Consider the following 17,650-nt stretch of genomic DNA (forward strand, 5'->3'; position numbering starts at 1 on the left):
GTAGTGGTCGGGGAGTGGGGTTTCTTGTGGTTGGGTGGAGCGGGGTTTTTGGAAAGGAGGGGGGATGGTGTGCCATGTCATGTCGTGATGTAGGGCTTTTGGCGTTTGGGTGAAGCGGGGTTTTTGGGAAGAGGGAGGAGGTGTGCCATGTCGTGGGAGAGTGGGTTTTTTTGGGATTGGGTGGAGCGGGGTTTTTGAGAAAAGAGAGTTGGGAGGAGAGAGAGATATGTGTATGTGTGCACTCCATGTCGTGGCAGAGTGGAGGTTGGGTGTAGGGGTTGTGCCGCGGATTTTGGAAGAGAGGGCATGTGGGGGAGTGGGGATTTTTGGGGTTGGGCGAAGCGGGGTTTTTTGAGGAAGGATGGGGGGGCATGGGGGGGACTTGAACAGCCTATTTCTAAGAGGGTGGAGCAGGGTTCTTAGGGAAGTTGTGCCATGTCGTGAGAGAGTGGGTTTTTTTGGGGTTGGGTGGAGCGGGGTTTTTGAGAAAAGAGAGTTGGGAGGAGAGAGGGATGTGTGTATATGCCATGTTGTGGTGGAGTGGAGGTTGGGTGTAGGGGTTGTGCCATGGTTTTTGGGAGAGAGGGTGCGTGTGCTATATCTTGGGGAAGTGCGTTTGTTTGGGATTGGGCCAAGCGGGGTTTTTGGAAGGGGGGAGGGGGGCTGACGAGCCATGTTGTGGTGGGAGAGTGTGGTTTCTTGTGGTTAGGTGCAGCGGGGTTTTTGAGAAGAAGGGCGGATGGTGTGCCATGTCATGGTGCGATATGTAGGGTTTTTTGGGGTTGGGTAAAGCGGGGTTTTGGGAAGAGGCGGGAGGTGTGCCATGTCCTGGGAGAGTGGGGTTTTTTGGGATTGGGTGAAGCGGGTTTTTTGAGAAAAGAGAGTTGGGAGGAGAGAGGGATGTGTGTGTGTGTGTGTGTGCCATATCATGGTGGATTGGAGGTTGGGTGTAGGGGTTGTGCCGCATTTTTTGGGAGAGAGGGTATGTGTGTCATATCGTGGGTGGATGCAACGGTGTTTTTGAGGAGGGGGTATGCCATATCGTGGGGTGTTGTGGGGTTTTTTGGGATTGGGTGGAGCGGGGTTTGAGAAGGGAGAGAGGGTCTGTCCATTGGCTCCCACCTCTCTAGTTCACTCGTTATGCTCTAAGACAAGCAGTGAAATCTCCTCCCGTAAAGAAGTGTCTCTTGGGTCTGCAATGTCAGAAAGCTATTATAGGAGACATCGTACCTAGGAGAGGGTAGTTGAGTCAAGAGAATCACGGCCATATCCTCTAAAGATATCATCCTCTCAAGGGATATAAGAAGGTGATTAGTGTCAAATGGGTCTTCAAGACCAAGTACCATAGTGATGACTCATTCCTTCAGGAAAAGTTAGGATATCGGCGCTCCAAGGCCGATCTGCAACTTTATGTGTACACCTCCAAGGGTGGTCATGTGTTGCTTGTTCTTTATGTTAATGATTTGATTGTTACAGGTGACCATGCACAAAAGGTTGAAGAGACAAAGGCAGTCTTACATCAAAAGTTCGAGATGACGGATTTGGGACTTCTCCATTTCTTTTTGGACCCCGAGATTTATCAAACTCAGAGGGGGATTTTCCTTTCTCAGCTCCTAGCAGTATGTATAAGAGCTCTTGGTGACTTTTGAGATGGAGGGTTGGAGGTCCATTTCTACTCCTATGGATCCGAACTGGAAGGCCACTTCTCACATTGATTCTCCTTTAGCAGATGTTACCCGCTACTGCAGCAACTAATTGGATCGTTGATTTGGCTCCTCAACACTTGGGTTGATCTAACACATACGGTCTCTCCCAAAAACCACGGCACAACCCCTACACCCAACCTCCACTCCGCTATGATATGACACACATACACACATCTCTCTCTCCTCCCAACTCTCTTTTCTCAAAAAACTCACTCCACCCAATCCCAAAAAAACCCACTCTCCCACGACATGGCACACCTCCCCCCTCTTCCCAAAAACCCCACTTCACCCAACCCCATAAAACCCTACATATCACGCCATAACATGGCACACCATCCCCCCTCCTTCCCCAAAACCCCGCTCCACCTAACCACAATAAACCCCAATCCCCTACCACAACATGGTATATCAACCCCCCTCCCCCATTCAAAAAACCCTGCTTTGCCCAATCTCAAAAAAACCCACTGCCCCAAGATATAGCACACTCACCCTCTCTCCCAAAAACCATGGCACAACCCCTACACCCAACCTCCACTCCACCACAACATGGCATATATACACATCCCTCTCTCCTCCCAACTCTCTTTTCTCAAAAACCGCGCTCCATCCAACCCCAAAAAAACCCACTCTCCCACGACATGGCACAACTTCCCTAAGAACCCCGCTCCATCCTGTTAGAAATAGGCTTTTCAACTAGGCTTATGTGAATGCCCCTGTGTTTGGTGGAGAAAGGGAGATGTATTTACACCCATGAGAGAATGTTAGGTGAACCTACTTTATGTGTTGTGAGGTCTTCAATGAGGTTAGCAAAAGATTCTTGTATTAGTCTATATAAGAGGCTCATTCTCTTTATAACAACACACATTGGATCAATATGATTATCATTCTTCTACTTTTCATTTAGCTTGTGTCCATCTTTCTTTCTTTTCTCTCCACACATACACATTTCCTTCATCCACACACCATGAGCACACTTTGTTATCATCTGCCATACCCAAAAAACCCCAATCCCCCACAATATGGCACACACACCCTTTCTCAAAAACTAGGGCACAACCCCTACACCCAACCTCCACTCCGCCATGACATCATATACACACACACACACATATCCCTCTCTCCCTCTAACTCTCGTTTCTCAAGAATCTCGCTCCACCTAACCCTAGAAAACCCTAGTCCACCATTACATGGCACACACTCTCTCTCTCTTTCAAAAAACCTCGCTCCACTCAATCCCAAAAAACCCCAAAAAACCCCACGACATTGCACACCCTCCCCTTCTCCTTTACAAAAACCTCACTCCATCCGACCCCAAAAAACCCACACTCCCACCACAACATAGCATGTCATCCCCCCTCTCAAAAAACCCCGCTTGGCCTAACCCCAAAAAACCTTGCTCTCCCACAACATGGCACACCTCCCCTCGTCTTTTCAAAGACCCGGCCCTCAACACTTGGGTTGATCTAACACATACCGTCTCTCCCAAAAACCACGGCACAACCCCTACACCCAACCTCCACTCTGCTATGATATGGCACACATACACACATCTCTCTCTCCTCCCAACTCTCTTTTCTCAAAAAACTCACTCCACCCAATCCCAAAAAAACCCACTCTCCCACGACATGGCACACCTCCCGCCTCTTCCCAAAAACCCCACTTCACCCAACCCAAAAAAGCCCTACATATCACATCATAACATGGCACATCATCCCCCCTCCTTCCCTAAAACCCCGCTCCACCTAACCACAATAAACCCCAATCCCCCACCACAACATGGTATGTCAACCCCCCTCCCCCGTTCAAAAAACTGTGCTTTGCCCAATCCCAAAAAAACCCACTGCCCCAAGATATAGCACACGCACCCTCTCTCCCAAAAACCATGGCACAACCCCTACACCCAACCTCCACTCCACCACAACATGGCATATGTACACATCCCTCTCTCCTCCCAACTCTCTTTTCTCAAAAACCGTGCTCCACCCAACCCCAAAAAAACCCACTCTCCCATGACATTGCACAACTTCCCTAAGAACCGTGCTCCATCCTGTTAGAAATAGGCTTTTCAACTAGGCTCATGTGAATGCCCCTGTGTTTGGTGGAGAAAGGGAGATGTATTTACACCCATGAGAGAATGTTAAGTGAACCTACTTTATGTGTTGTGAGGTCATCAATGAGGTTAGCAAAAGATTCTTGTATCAGCCTATATAAGATGCTCATTCTCTTTATAACAGGACACATTAGATCAATATGATTATTATTCTTCTACTTTTCATTTAGCTTGTGTCCATCTTTCTTTCTTTTCTCTCCAGACATACACATTTCTTTCATCCACACACCATGAGCACACTTTGTTATCATCCGCCATACCCAAAAAACCCCACTCCCCCACAATATGGCACACACACCCTTTCTCAAAGACCAGGGCCCAACCTCCACTCCGCCATGACATCATATATACACACACACACATATCCCTCTCTCCCTCTAACTCTCGTTTCTCAAAAATCTCGCTCCACCTAACCCTAGAAAACCCTAGTCCACCATGACATGGCACACACACTCTCTCTCTTTCCAAAAACCCCGCTCCACTCAATCCCAAAAAACCCCACAAAACCCCACGACATTGCACACCCTCCCCTTCTCCTTTCCAAAAACCTCACTCCATCCAATCCCAAAAAACCCACACTCCCACCACAACATAGCATGTCGTCCCCCCTCTCAAAAAACCCCGCTTGGCCTAACCCCAAAAAACCTTGCTCTCCCACAACATGGCACACCTCCCCTCGTCTTTCCAAAGACCTGGCTCCAACCAATCCCAAAAAACCAACTCCCCCATGACATGGCACATACCCTCTCCCCCTTCCCAAAAACCCGCTTCAACCAACCCTAAAAAGCCCGATACTGCAACATGGTACGTCATCCCTAAAAAACCCCACTCTCTCACCACAACATGGCATGTCATACCGCCTCTCAAAAAATCCCGCTTCACCCACCCCAAAAAATACCCCGTCTCTCCCATGACATGGCACACCTCCCCCTGTCTTCCTAAAGATCCCACTCCACCCAACCGCAAGAAACCCACTTCTCTATGACATGGCACACACCCTCAATCTCTTGCTAACCTCATTGATGACCTCACAACACATAAAGTAGATTCACCTAACATTATCTCATGAATGTAAATGCATCTCCCTTTTTCCACCAAACAGAGGGGCACTCACATGAGCCTAGTTGAAAAGCCTATTTCTAACAGGGTGGAGCAGGGTTCTTGGGGAAGTTGTGTCATGTCGTGGGAGAGTGGGTTTCTTTGGGGTCGGGTGGAGCAAGGTTTTTGAGAAAAGAGAGTTGGGAGGAGAGAGGGATGTGTGTATGTGCCATGTCATGGCGGAGTGGAGGCTAGGTGTAGGGTTGTGCCATGGTTTTTGGGAGAGAGGGTGCGTGTGCTATATCTTGGGGCAGTGGGGTTTTTAGGAGTTGGGTGAAGTGGGGTTTTTTGAAGGGGAGAGGTGGGATGACGTGACATGTAGTGGTGGGGGAGTGGGGTTTCTTGTGGTTGGATGGAGCGGGGTTTTTGGAAAGGAGGGGGGATGGTGTGCCATGTCATGGCGCGATGTAGGGCTTTTGCCGTTGGGTGAAGCGGGGTTTTTGGGAAGAGGGAGGAGGTGTGCCATGTCGTGGGAGAGTGGGTTTTTTTGGGATTGGGTGGAGCGGGGTTTTTGAGAAAAGAGAGTTGGGAGGAGAGAGGGATGTGTGTGTGTGCGCCATGTCGTGGCAGAGTGGAGGAGAGTTGGGAGGAGAGAGGGATGTGTGTATGTGCCATGTCGTGGCGGAGTGGAGGTTAGGTGTAGGGTTGTGCCGTGGTTTTTGGGAGAGAGGGTGCATGTGCTACATCTTGGGGCAGTGGGGTTTTTAGGAGTTGGGTGAAGTGGGGTCCTTTGAAGGGGAGAGGTGGGATGACGTGACATGTAGTGGTGGGGGAGTGGGGTTTCTTGTGGTTGGGTGGAGCGGGGTTTTTGGAAAGGAGGGGGGATGGTGTGCCATGTCATGGCGCGATGTAGGGCTTTTGGCATTGGGTGAAGCGGGGTTTTTGGAAAGAGGGAGGAGGTGTGCCATGTCGTGGGAGAGTGGCTTTTTTTGAGATTGGGTGGAGCGGGGTTTTTGAGAAAAGAGAGTTGGGAGGAGAGAGAGATGTGTGTGTGTGTGTGGGCCATGTCGTGGCAGAGTGGAGGTTGGGTGTAGGGGTTGTGCCGCGGATTTTGGGAGAGAAGGCATGTGGGTGAGTGGGGATTTTTGGGGTTGGGCGAAGCAGGGTTTTTTGAGGAAGGACGGGGAGGCATGGGGGGGGACTTGAACAGCCTATTTCTAATAGGGTGGAGCGGGGTTCTTAGGGAAGTTGTGCCATGTCGTGAGAGAGTGGGTTTTTTTGGGGTTGGGTGGAGCGGGGTTTTTGAGAAAAGAGAGTTGGGAGGAGAGAGGGATGTGTGTATATGCCATGTTGTGGTGGAGTGGAGGTTGGGTGTAGGGGTTGTGCCATGGTTTTTGGGAGAGAGGGTGCGTGTGCTATATCTTGGGGAAGTGCGTTTTTTTGGGATTGGGCCAAGCGGGGTTTTTGGAAGGGGGGAGGGGGGATGACGAGCCATGTTGTGGTGGGAGAGTGTGATTTCTTGTGGTTAGGTGCAGCGGGGATTTTTAGAAGGAGGGCGGATGGTGTGCCATGTCATGGTGTGATATGTAGGGTTTTTTGGGGTTGGGTAAAGCGGGGTTTTGGGAAGAGGCGGGAGGTGTGCCATGTCTTGGGAGAGTGGGGTTTTTTGGGATTGGGTGAAGCGGGTTTTTTGAGAAAAGAGAGTTGGGAGGAGAGAGGGATGTGTGTGTGTGTGTGTGTGTGTGTGTGTGCCATATCATGGTGGATTGGAGGTTGGGTGTAGGGGTTGTGCCGCATTTTTTGGGAGAGAGGGTATGTGTGTCATATCGTGGGTGGATGCAACGGTGTTTTTGAGGAGGGGGGTATGCCATATCGTGGGGTGTTGTGGGGTTTTTTGGGATTGGGTGGAGCGGGGTTTGAGAAGGGAGAGAGGGTGTGTCCATTGGCTCCCACCTCTCTAGTTCACTCATTATGCTCTAAGACAAGTAGTGAAATCTCCTCCCATAAAGAAGTGTCTCTTGGGTCTGCAATGTCAGAAAGCTATTATAGGAGACATCGTACCTAGGAGAGGGTAGTTGAGTCAAGAGAATCATGGCCATATCCTCTAAAGATATCATCCTCTCAAGGGATATAAGAAGGTGATTAGTGTCAAATGGGTCTTCAAGACCAAGTACCATAGTGATGACTCATTCCTTCAGGAAAAGTTAGGACATCGACGCTCCAAGGCCGATCTGCAACTTTATGTGTACACCTCCAAGGGTGGTCGTGTGTTGCTTGTTCTTTATGTTAATGATTTGATTGTTACAGGTGACCATGCACAGAAGGTTGAAGAGACAAAGGCATCCTTACATCAAAAGTTCGAGATGACGGATTTAGGACTTCTCCATTTCTTTTTGGACCACCAGATTTATCAAACTCAGAGGGGGATTTTCCTTTCCCAGCTCCTAGCAGTATGTATAAGAGCTCTTGGTGACTTTTGAGATGGAGGGTTGCAGGTCCATTTCTACTCCTATGGATCCGAACTGGAAGGCCACTTCTCACATAGATTCTCCTTTAGCAGATGCTACCCGCTACTGCAGCAACTAATTGGATCGTTGATTTGGCTCCTCAACACTTGGGTTGATCTAACACATACCGTCTCTCCCAAAAACCACGGCACAACCCCTACACCCAACCTCCACTCCGCTATGATATGGCACACATACACACATCTCTCTCTCCTCCCAACTCTCTTTTCTCAAAAAACTCACTCCACCCAATCCCAAAAAAACCCACTCTCCCACGACATGGCACACCTCCCGCCTCTTCTCCAAAACCCCACTTTACCCAACCCCAAAAAACCCTACATATCACGCCATAACATGGCACACCATCCCCCCTCCTTCCCCAAAACCCCGCTCCACCTAACCACAATAAACCCCAATCCCCCACCACAACATGGTATGTCAACCCCCCTCCCCCGTTCAAAAAACCCTGCTTTGCCCAATCCCAAAAAAACCCACTGCCCCAAGATATAGCACACGCACCCTCTCTCCCAAAAACCATGGCACAACCCCTACACCCAACCTCCACTCCACCACAACATGTTAATATAGCTAAAAAGTCGAAAAGCTTTGTTTATAAGCTTATAATGCATAAGGCTTTTTGACGTAGCTTCAACGTCGTTCTGCTGACCTGCAATGCGCAGTAAACGAGTATGTCTGTGTGACAATCGCGCAGAAAAAAAAACACACTGCGAGGTGACGTCGATCATGGCCGTCCAGAACGGTGGCATTCATTGCTTTTCTTTTATTTAAGCTTCTTTAAGAAGCTTGTAGAAGCTTCTTCTCTTTGTACACTTAACCAGATTCACACTCTCCTTATGAACTAGCTTCGGTTAGCTCATGTTCTCGTGCACTTAGTCCATCTATCTTCGGGATTTTGGATTTATCTTGCATTCTTTGGCTCGGCTCGCATCACGGCTCCAATCATGACTAGGATAGTTTGCTCTAGTACACGGAATTGAATATTAATGCATACATGGACGCGCAATGTCCGGGCTTCTTCATCTTGGGTTTTATACACACGCAAAGACACGCATTCACACGAAATCCTCACACTAAATACACGCAGCTCGAGTACTACTCGAGATTACAAAAAATTAAGATGAAGCACACAGCAAACATATCAATCACACACACAAAAGAACTTAAAATTTGTAGTGGTTCGTCGAGGATTTCCATGCATGGCCGCGAAGCGCCATGACAGCGGGGTTTTTGGGAAGAGGGGGAGAGGTGTGCCATGTCGTGGGAGAGTGGGGTTTTTTGGGGTTGGGTGGAGCTGGGTTTTTGAGAAAAGAGAGTTGGCAGGGGAGAGGGATGTATGTGTTCGTGTGCCATGTCGTAGCAGAGTGGAGGTTGTGTGTAGTCTTTTGGGGTTGGATGAAGCAGGGTTCTTGGGAAGGAGGGTGAGAGGGGGTGTGCCATGTCATGGGGCGGTGTGGGATTTTTTTGGGTTGGGAGGAGTGAGGTTTTTGAGAAGGGAGAGATGGTGTGTGCCATGTCATGGGGGAGTGGGTTTTTTGGGCTTGGGTGGAGCAGGGTATTTGGGAAGAGGGTGGGATGTGTGCCATATCGTGGGAGAGTGAGGTTTCTTGGGATCGGGCGAAGCGGAGTTTTTTGAGAGGGGGGACGACGTGCCCTGTTGTGGTGGGAGAGTGGGGTTTTTTGGTGTTGGATGGAGCGAGGTTTTTGGGAAGGAGGGGGGTGTGCCATGTCGTAGTTCGTTGTGGGGTTTTTTGAAGGGGAGGGACGATGTGCCATGTTGTGGTGCGGGAGTGGAGTTTTTTGGGGTTGGGTTGAGTGGGGTTTTTGGGAAGGAAGGGGGGTGGTGTGCCGTATCGTGGTGCCATGTGGGGTTTTTTGGGTTTGGGTGGAGCAGGGTTCTTGGGAAGAGGGGGGGAGGTGTGCCATGTCTTGGGAGAGTGGGTTTTTTGGCGTTGGGTGGAGCGAGATTTTGGAGAAAAGAGAGTTGGGAGGAGAGAGGGATTTGCGTCCTGTGTGCAACGTCGTGGCAGAGTGGAGGTCGAGTGTAAGGGTTATGCTGCAGTTATTGGGAGAGAGGGTGTGCGTGCCATATCTTTGGGAGTCGGGTTTTTTGGGTTTGGGCGAAGCGGGGTTTTTTGAAAGGGGGGGACCATGTGCCTTGTTGTGGTAGGGGAGATTGGTCTTTTGGGGTTGGATGGAGTAGGGTTCTTGGGAAGGGAGGGGATGGGGTGTGCCATGTCGTGGGGTGGTGTGGGGCTTTTTGGGGTTTTGTGGACTGAGGTTTTTGAAAAGAGAGAGAGGGTGTGTGCCATGTCATGGGGGAATCGGTTTTTTGGGGTTGGGTGGAGCGGAGTTTTCAAAGGGTTGGGTGGAGCGAGGTTTTTGAAAAAAGAGAGTTAGGGGGACAGAGGGGTATGTGTGTGTGTGCATGATGCCGTGGTAGAGTGGAGATTAGGTGTAGGGGTTGTGCGGCGGTTTTTGGGAGAGGGTGTGTGTGCCATATCGTGGGGGAGTGGGGTTTTTTGGGGTTGGGCGAAGTAGGGTTTTTTGAAGGGGGAACGACGTGCCATGTTGTGGTGGGGGAGTGGGGGTATTTTGGGGCTAGGTGCAGCGGGGTTGTCGGGAAGGAGGGGGGTGGTGTGTCATGTCGTGGTGCAGTATGGGGTTTTTTGGGGTTGGGTGGAGCAGGGTTCTTGGGAAGAGGGGGGAGGTGTGCCATGTCGTGGGAAAGTGGGTTTTTTTCGAGTTGGGTGGAGCGGGCTTTTTGAGAAAAGAGAGTTGGGAGGAGAGAGGGATATGTGTGTGTGTGTGCCATGTCATGGCGGAGTGGAGGTTAGGTGTAGGGTTTTGCGGTTTTTTGAAGAGAGGGCGCATATGCCATATCGTGGGGGAGTGGGGTTTTTTGGTGTTGGGCGAAGCGGGGTTTTTTGAAGGGGGGAGGGGACGACGATATGCCATGTTGTGGTGGGGGGATTGGAAGAGGGGGGAGGTGTGCCATGTTGTAGAAGAGTGCCTTTTTTTGGGGTTTGGTGGAGCGGGGTTTTTTAGAAAAGAGTGTTGGGAGAAGAGAGGGATGTGTGTGTGTGTGTGTGTGCCATGTCGTGGCACTGTGGAGGTTGGGTGTAGGGGTTGTGTCGTGATTTTTGGGAGAGAGAGTGTGTGTGCCATATCATGCCGGAGTGGGGTTTTTTGGGGATGGGAAAAGCGGGGTTTTTTAAGGGGGGTGGGGGGCGACATGCCATGTTGTATTGGGGGAGCGGGGGGGAGGGGCTGTGCTACGTCATGGGGTGGTGTGGGGTTTTTTGGGGCTAGGTAGATTGAGGTTTTGGGGAAGGAGGGGAGGGTTGTGTGCCATGTCATGACACGGTGTGAGGTTTTTTGGGGTTGGGTGGAGTGGGGTTCTTAGGAAGAAAGGGGAGGTATACTATGTCATGGGAGAGTGGGTTTTTTTAGGGATGGGTGGAGCGGGGTTTTTGAGAAAAGAGAGTTGGGAGGAGATATGGATGCATGTGTGTGTATGCCATGTCGAGGGGGGGCGGAGGTTGGGTGTAGGGGTTATGCCGTTGTTTTTGAAAGAGAGGGTATGTGTGCCATATCGTGGAAAAGGGGGGTTTTTTGGGGTTGGGCGAAGTGTGGTTTTTTGAAGGGGCGGGGGAAACAATGTGTCATATTGTGGTGGGGGAGTAGGGTTTTTTGGGGTTGGATAAAGCGGGGTTCTTGGGAAGGGGGGGAGGGGGTGTGCCATATCGTGGGGCGGTGTGGGATTTTTTGGGATTTGGTGGAGCAGGGTTTTTGGGAAGGGAGAGAGGCTGTGTACCATGTGGTGGTGGAGTGGGTTTTTTGGGGTTGGGTGGAGCGAGGTCTTTGGGAATAGGGGGGAGGTGTGCCATGTCATGTGAGAGCAGGGTTTTTGGGGTCGGGCGAAGCGAGGTGTTTTTTGAAGGCGTGAGGCGGGGACGATGTACTATGTTGTGGTGGGGGAGTGGGGTTTTTTGTGGTTCAGTGGAGCGGGGTTTTTGGAAAGGAGGAGAGTGGTGTGACATGCCGTGTTGTAACGTGGGGTTTTTTGGGGTTCGGTGGAGCGGGGTTTTTGGGAAGGGGAGGAGGTGTGCCATGTCGTGGGAGAGTGGGTTTTTTGGTGTTGTGCCATAGTTTTTAGAAGAGAGAGAGTGTGTGTGCCATATCATGGGGGAGGGGTTTTTTGGGGTTGGGCGAAGTGGGATTTTTTGAAGGGGCCACCAGGGGGGGGCAATGACGTGCCATGTTGTGGTGGGGGATCGGGGTCTTTTGGGGTTGGATGGAGCGGGGTTCTTAGGAAGGAGGGGTTGAGGGGGTGTGCTAGAATGGCAAGCGGCTTCCTGAAGATAGGTGTTCATTTGGCTACAGCTCCCAATCCCAAGGTTATCGCTTCAAGTCTGAGACAACTGGGGCTTCAAGAATGACAGAAACACAGATTGGGGCATAGCATAAATGCAGATTGGGCCTTCAAGACGAAATGCATACTCAATGCAATTAAACCACAACAAAAACAAACTCAAAATTACAGAGAAACTTTAAGAGGCTTCGTTCAAAATTAAAACACAGAGAGAGGGACGAGAGAGAGAGAGGTTACAGCTACCTTGTTTTCAGACTGTCGTAGGCAAAAATCCTATCAATCTCGTCAAATACAGCCTACAAAAGTACCTCGTTTTCAGATTCACAGAGAGAGAGAGAGAGAGAGAGAGAGAGAAAGAGAGAGGTACCTCGCTTTCAGAAATTCAGACTCAAGAGAAGACACTGAGGGCCACTTTAGTGACTCAAGAAAGACTCCAGCTTTCAAAAGGTAAACTTATTAGGTTGTTAGATCTATGGATAAGGCTTGTCTTTGGTGGGAAAGGGACGAAGCTGTCTGGATCATTAGAGGCACACATAAATGGGTTGATATATGCCATTATGAAACCAGATGAGAAGGTTGATATTATGTAAGGAATATCAAGCATGCCTTCTTTTACCGAGTTCAAAAAAGATATGATTACTCTCCTTCACCTACACTTGCATAGCTTTATCATGGTTGGAAATAAGAAGACCAAGGATGTACAATTCTTCGTTGAGGTCAATGGAGGTAGTTCACCAATTGGTGGGGTAGATGCAGCACATATGATCCAAATGTGATTGAGGAAAAGCAATAGGAAAGGGATAGGAAAAATAAGGTTAACAAACGAGTTTAACCTTTTTGTGAAGAGAGGACATACACCCTCTCTCCCTTCCCAAATCCCGCTCCACCTAATCCCAAAAAACCCCTCAACGCCCCATGATATGGCACAACCCCCCTCCTCAAAAAACCCCATTCCATCCAACCCCAAAAAACCCCGCTCTCCCACCACAACATGGCATGTCATCTCCCTTCCCCCTCTCAAAAAACACCGCTTCGCTCGACCCCAAAAAACCTCGCTCTCCCACGACATGGCACACCTCTCCCTCTCTTCCCAAAGACCTCGCTCCACCCAACCCCAAAAAACCCACTCCCCCATTACATGGCACACACCCTCTCTCCCTTCCCAAAAAGCCCGCTCCACCCAACCCTAAAAAACTCCACACCACCCCACGACATGGCACACCCCCTCCCCCACTCCTTTCCAAGAACCCATCGAAGGATACGTAATGTGTTTCGTGCTAGTTTGCAATGCCCTTTTGTGGGAAAGTTTGCTGGACCTACTATGGAAGATGCTCCCAAGGTTGATGAAATTGAAGAAATCCTTCAACTAAAGGAAAGTAGGTGCATCCATCTATCCATTGTAACTTTTAATATGGCCACAAAATCGCAATCTCTCCATTTTTTTGGTTTTACAACCATGTAAGCTTGGATTCTTGACTTGAGCCTAGCTCAAATTTGCTGAAGTGTTTGAGCTACGAATAAAGGTTGCTTAAATTATGCAAGATATCTAAAAAGTTATGCTCAAAATTTGGATATATGATGGAAGATGGTTTTGAGGTAAGACTACTTAGCAAGGGTATCCCTGTGGTCCATGTATGTTTTAGAGTGGAATGTAATGTAAAAGTGAGGTACACGTGCAAAGAGTATGGGGATATTTACTATGGGAGTTTGAACAAATGTGTGGGAGTGTGTTTCATTGGCATGGTAGTGTGTATCGGTCTATGGATTTGTAATGGGAGTAGCATACCCACACACACATACGTCTGGCACAATGTAGATGGAAATATTTTATCCCTCTTTTGTGAATATTGTAGGGAATGTTGATGCCATCATTGCTTTGCATGCAAGATGTGTATTTTTTGTGAAGAAGCACGCGACCGTTTTTTTTACCACAGAAGATTATCATTTTCTATTAAAACACCCCAAGGGCATAGACCTCAAGGTAAAATACATCCATGAGCTTACATCATAGGGCTAAAAATCCAAGACAAAACACACAAATAACCCCGGGCTTGAAGCTCTGAAGGGGTTATCTACATACAATGATAGACTCATTATAGCGGGGAGGGTGGGCGGGGGGGTTTACCATTGCGTGGGTAGTACCCAAATTATTATGATATTTGCAGCAGTTTTAAGAAAAAAGGAAGGAAGGGCATATCATGAAAGAGGTGCCTAACCAAATGAAGTTGAATCTAGGGCTTCTTCTCAAATACCCAATAGCAAAACAACCTAGCATGCCACACAGATATATAAAAGAGCCAATGAGTTAACAATCTTATTTCCCATAGTTCGCTCTCTCTCTCTCTCTCTCTCTCTCTCTCTCTCTCTCTCTCTCTCTCTCTCTCTCTCTCTCTCTCTCTCTCTCTCTCTCTCTCTCTCTCTCTCTCTCTCTCTAGATCTTGCACCTATGTGCAACCTCGCAAACTCAAAGATACTAAATGACCCATCTTTAGCTTGGTGAGTGGACTAAAGTGCCTAAGAGATCAATTGCAAGGGACTCTTGAGCTATCCTAAGAATTGACTAGCAACAACAAGAGCTGGTTCAAAACATAATGAGATATTACACTTCTTGCACCGTGACATGGAGAGGTGCCGCGGGCCCAGTGACATCATTTCAGATATCTTTGACCAAAATGGGAAAGAGGTTTGACCACAGAGAAGCGCCCAAAAGAGTAACAGTCCAAAAACGAGCTGTTCGTGGTGAACATCGTCATACCCTCTGCACATGCACATGACGTACCAGGCAGGCGAAGCCAGTTCAACTGCACAGTTAGAAAGGGTGCACCATTTTCCAATCTGGCGCACATGAGGTAAGCTCGTCTCATCTCCATTGTATCTCTTTTTCCATGTCTGTTCTGTAATAGGCATCCTTTGCTTGTGCCACGTGTCTCTGTTGAACTGTGAAATGGTGAAACACAGAATTTCCCCACCGTTATCGGGCCTCTCCTAGTTGAACTGTAGTTTGCCTGCCACGTCAAAAAAGGTCTCACCATGGTGACCTTTTCGAGCCTGTGGTACTTCATCTGCCCGGCACGCCAAGTCTCGACAATGGACAAGGTCTCGCTCTCCCCCTCCCTGATGTACACATATGTATGCATGTATGATATACCTATACCTTTAAAAAAAAGGTTCATATGGGTGTATATAGGTAGAATATTCAATATAATCTACAAGATTGCATGGCATATGCACATTGCACATACATATTACATAATATATTACATTGCACATACATATTACATATTCTCTTTATTTTGCTTATTTTCAGTGGATGTTTATGTGAGATTATGGGGCCACCTTTGATAATTTAAACTTCTATGGGTTTTTTAAAATTAAAGCTAGTTAGATATTCCAAATATTTTTTAAAATCACAATATAATAGAAGTTCGAATTTTTCGCAATGTATTATTGTTATTTTGATTATATATGTCTTTTGTTCCTAACTTTCTATGTTTCTTATCAACTTGCACTAAAGTTTAGATAGCTAAGATGTCACCAAATATAAAAGCTAGTAAAAGTTGCATCCCATCTACTCTGTTACTTGAAAAGGCCTCCCATCTCTTTGGAGAGCTCATCCATTTTAATGAGCGTCGAGAAGAACCATTATCATCTTCCTCTGTTATTATTATACTTGAGAGCTCATCCTTGCTGGCTTTCTTTGGGAGGAGGACAGCATGGATGGTGGTAAGCAAGCTCTTGATGAAGTACTCCGGTAGCTCAGCACTGTAAAAGATGACTGTCCATGTCCACTTGCACAAGCTGCCCATGATAGTCTTCATGTTGATAACCATAAAAAGATGAGTCCCAATTGTGATGCCCATAAGTAGGAGTTTGCATTGGAACTTGCTGATCCGCTTGCCATGTTGAATTGGGATCATGGGAAGTTGTAAGAGAAAACTTCTCAAAAAGCGAAGTAGCCTCAGCAACAAACTTGTCAACCTTAAGAGAGCATTGTTCAATCCCTTTCTGCATTTGCACAAGATCATCAAATAATTCCTTGTCAAGCTTGCTGTCCAAGTGTCCCATAACCACTCCTTTGGCCATAACTTGAGAAGTATGTGTCCAAATGACACGGTTCTTGGATCTAGATGAAATACTTGATCACTAGACACTTGGGTTATTGTTAGAGATCATCCCCTGGACATGCATTTTCCTCATTCAGGCTGTGTACATATGTATTTTCCAGCCAGGCAGCCATTCGAGAGTGTTAAAGTGTGCGAAGTAGATGTGTTGCCACGTCAGCAAGCGACTATGTAGGTGCCATGTCAGCAGCCACGTCATTAGTGCCACGTCAGCTGCCATGTGGCAGATCAGGTCGGATAGGTCAGCAGATCAGGTCGGCCATGGGACGCGTGCCGATTCGTTTCCCCTCCGACCCATCACCGTTGACCCTGCTCCACACACATTGACCCGTCACCTCTCGGCCCGTCCGAGTCCCGCGACCTCTCGGCCCTCGGCCCTCCCTTTCGGCCCTTGGTCTTGTCAGCCTCAGCCCTCGGCCCCTGCCCTTCGGCCCCCGTGTTCTCAGCCCTCGGCCCTTGCCTTCGGCCCTCGGCCTTGCCATCTTCCTCGGCCCCTGCCTTCAGCCCTGGGCCCTTGCCCTCGGCCCTCGGCCCCGCCCAGCATCTCCCCTCGGCCCTATCGCGTGCGTCAGCCCCCCGCCCTGCCATACTCCACCATCATCCTCTTGCCACCTCCATGACACCATCGGGTCTCGCTAGGGGGTCACACCCACTAAGTTCCTTCCTAGTCATAGAAACAACCTTTACCCAAACTTCTTGATCCCGTTTGACCACATGTCTTGCATCAGCTATCATTCTCGAAGCAATTTGAGAAACATGGACAATACCCTTTTTGTGTGCATGAAAGTTGGAGAGTTGTACGAAGCAGCCATTATCCATGACTCTAGAAACCCTGCCATGATACAAAGCAAAAAGCTCTACCTCTTTAGGGGCACCCTTAAAGCCTCGATCTCCTCTCTCTCCAACTCATAATTTTTGTCATGGTTCCTATAATGATCTTTAGCAGCCCTATCATAACTGTCATGGTGGTCATGTTTCTAATCATTCCATTTGGTATTCCTATCCCCGTCCTTGTCCCTGTCCCTGTCCCTGTCCTTGTCTCTACCCCTGCCATGGAAGGGAAAGAATGCTGCTATCAACACCAAAGCGTTGGCACTACCCCTGTCTAGTTACTGACAACAATAGGATAACAACACTGCAATGATCGTTTTGAGTAACTCCTCTCCTAGATTAATTCTGCAGCCACCAGATCATGCTACCTAGAAGCAAAGTCATCACCTCTTTGAGAATAAAATGACAGCCACCAAGTCACCTCTTTGGGAAATGGGTGTCATGACAAGGGAGTCTAAACCAAGCTTGGGATTGTAGACATTCTGTTTTGCAAATCCTGGGTCAAATACACAACAAAACCCCCCCTTCGCCTAACCTCAAAAAACTATAGTCTCCCACGACAAGGCAAATCATCACATATTGAGAATTATGGTGATTCTAAGTATGATCGACTTCTTCCCTATAGTTTTTTTAAAAAACCCACAAAAAGAAAAAGAAAATACCACAAATAAAATAAGGGGTTTCGAAATCTTCATAATACTCGGTCCAAAAACTAGACTATTATTTATATCAAATGATAAGAGTCTCAAGAGCTACAAGCTCAGTCTCTTGCTTGTAAGAACATTAAAAGTTTTTTAGAATAGACACAATACATCCAAATGTCTTATTTAGACATAGTTCAACCGACATATGTCATTGTAGACGTAAAAGCTTCCTTCGGGTATCGGTAGCAATAGGTAAAAGCTTCCTTAGGGTATCGGTAGCATACTCTTTTCTTACTCCAA

General features: G+C 48.2%; 1 pseudogene; it reads right to left on the bottom strand.

Annotated features, from left to right (window-relative positions):
* The window catches only part of LOC148023497 (putative pre-mRNA-splicing factor ATP-dependent RNA helicase DEAH5 pseudogene), a 41,468-nt pseudogene extending 25,631 nt beyond the window's left edge, over positions 1-15,837 (bottom strand).
* Positions 15,838-17,650: the final 1,813 nt, after the last annotated feature.

Source organism: Lygodium microphyllum, chromosome 16 (genome assembly GCF_053477565.2).
Source record: "Lygodium microphyllum isolate KBCC chromosome 16, Lygodium_microphyllum_v1.1.10, whole genome shotgun sequence".
NCBI classification, from domain to species: domain Eukaryota; kingdom Viridiplantae; phylum Streptophyta; class Polypodiopsida; order Schizaeales; family Lygodiaceae; genus Lygodium; species Lygodium microphyllum.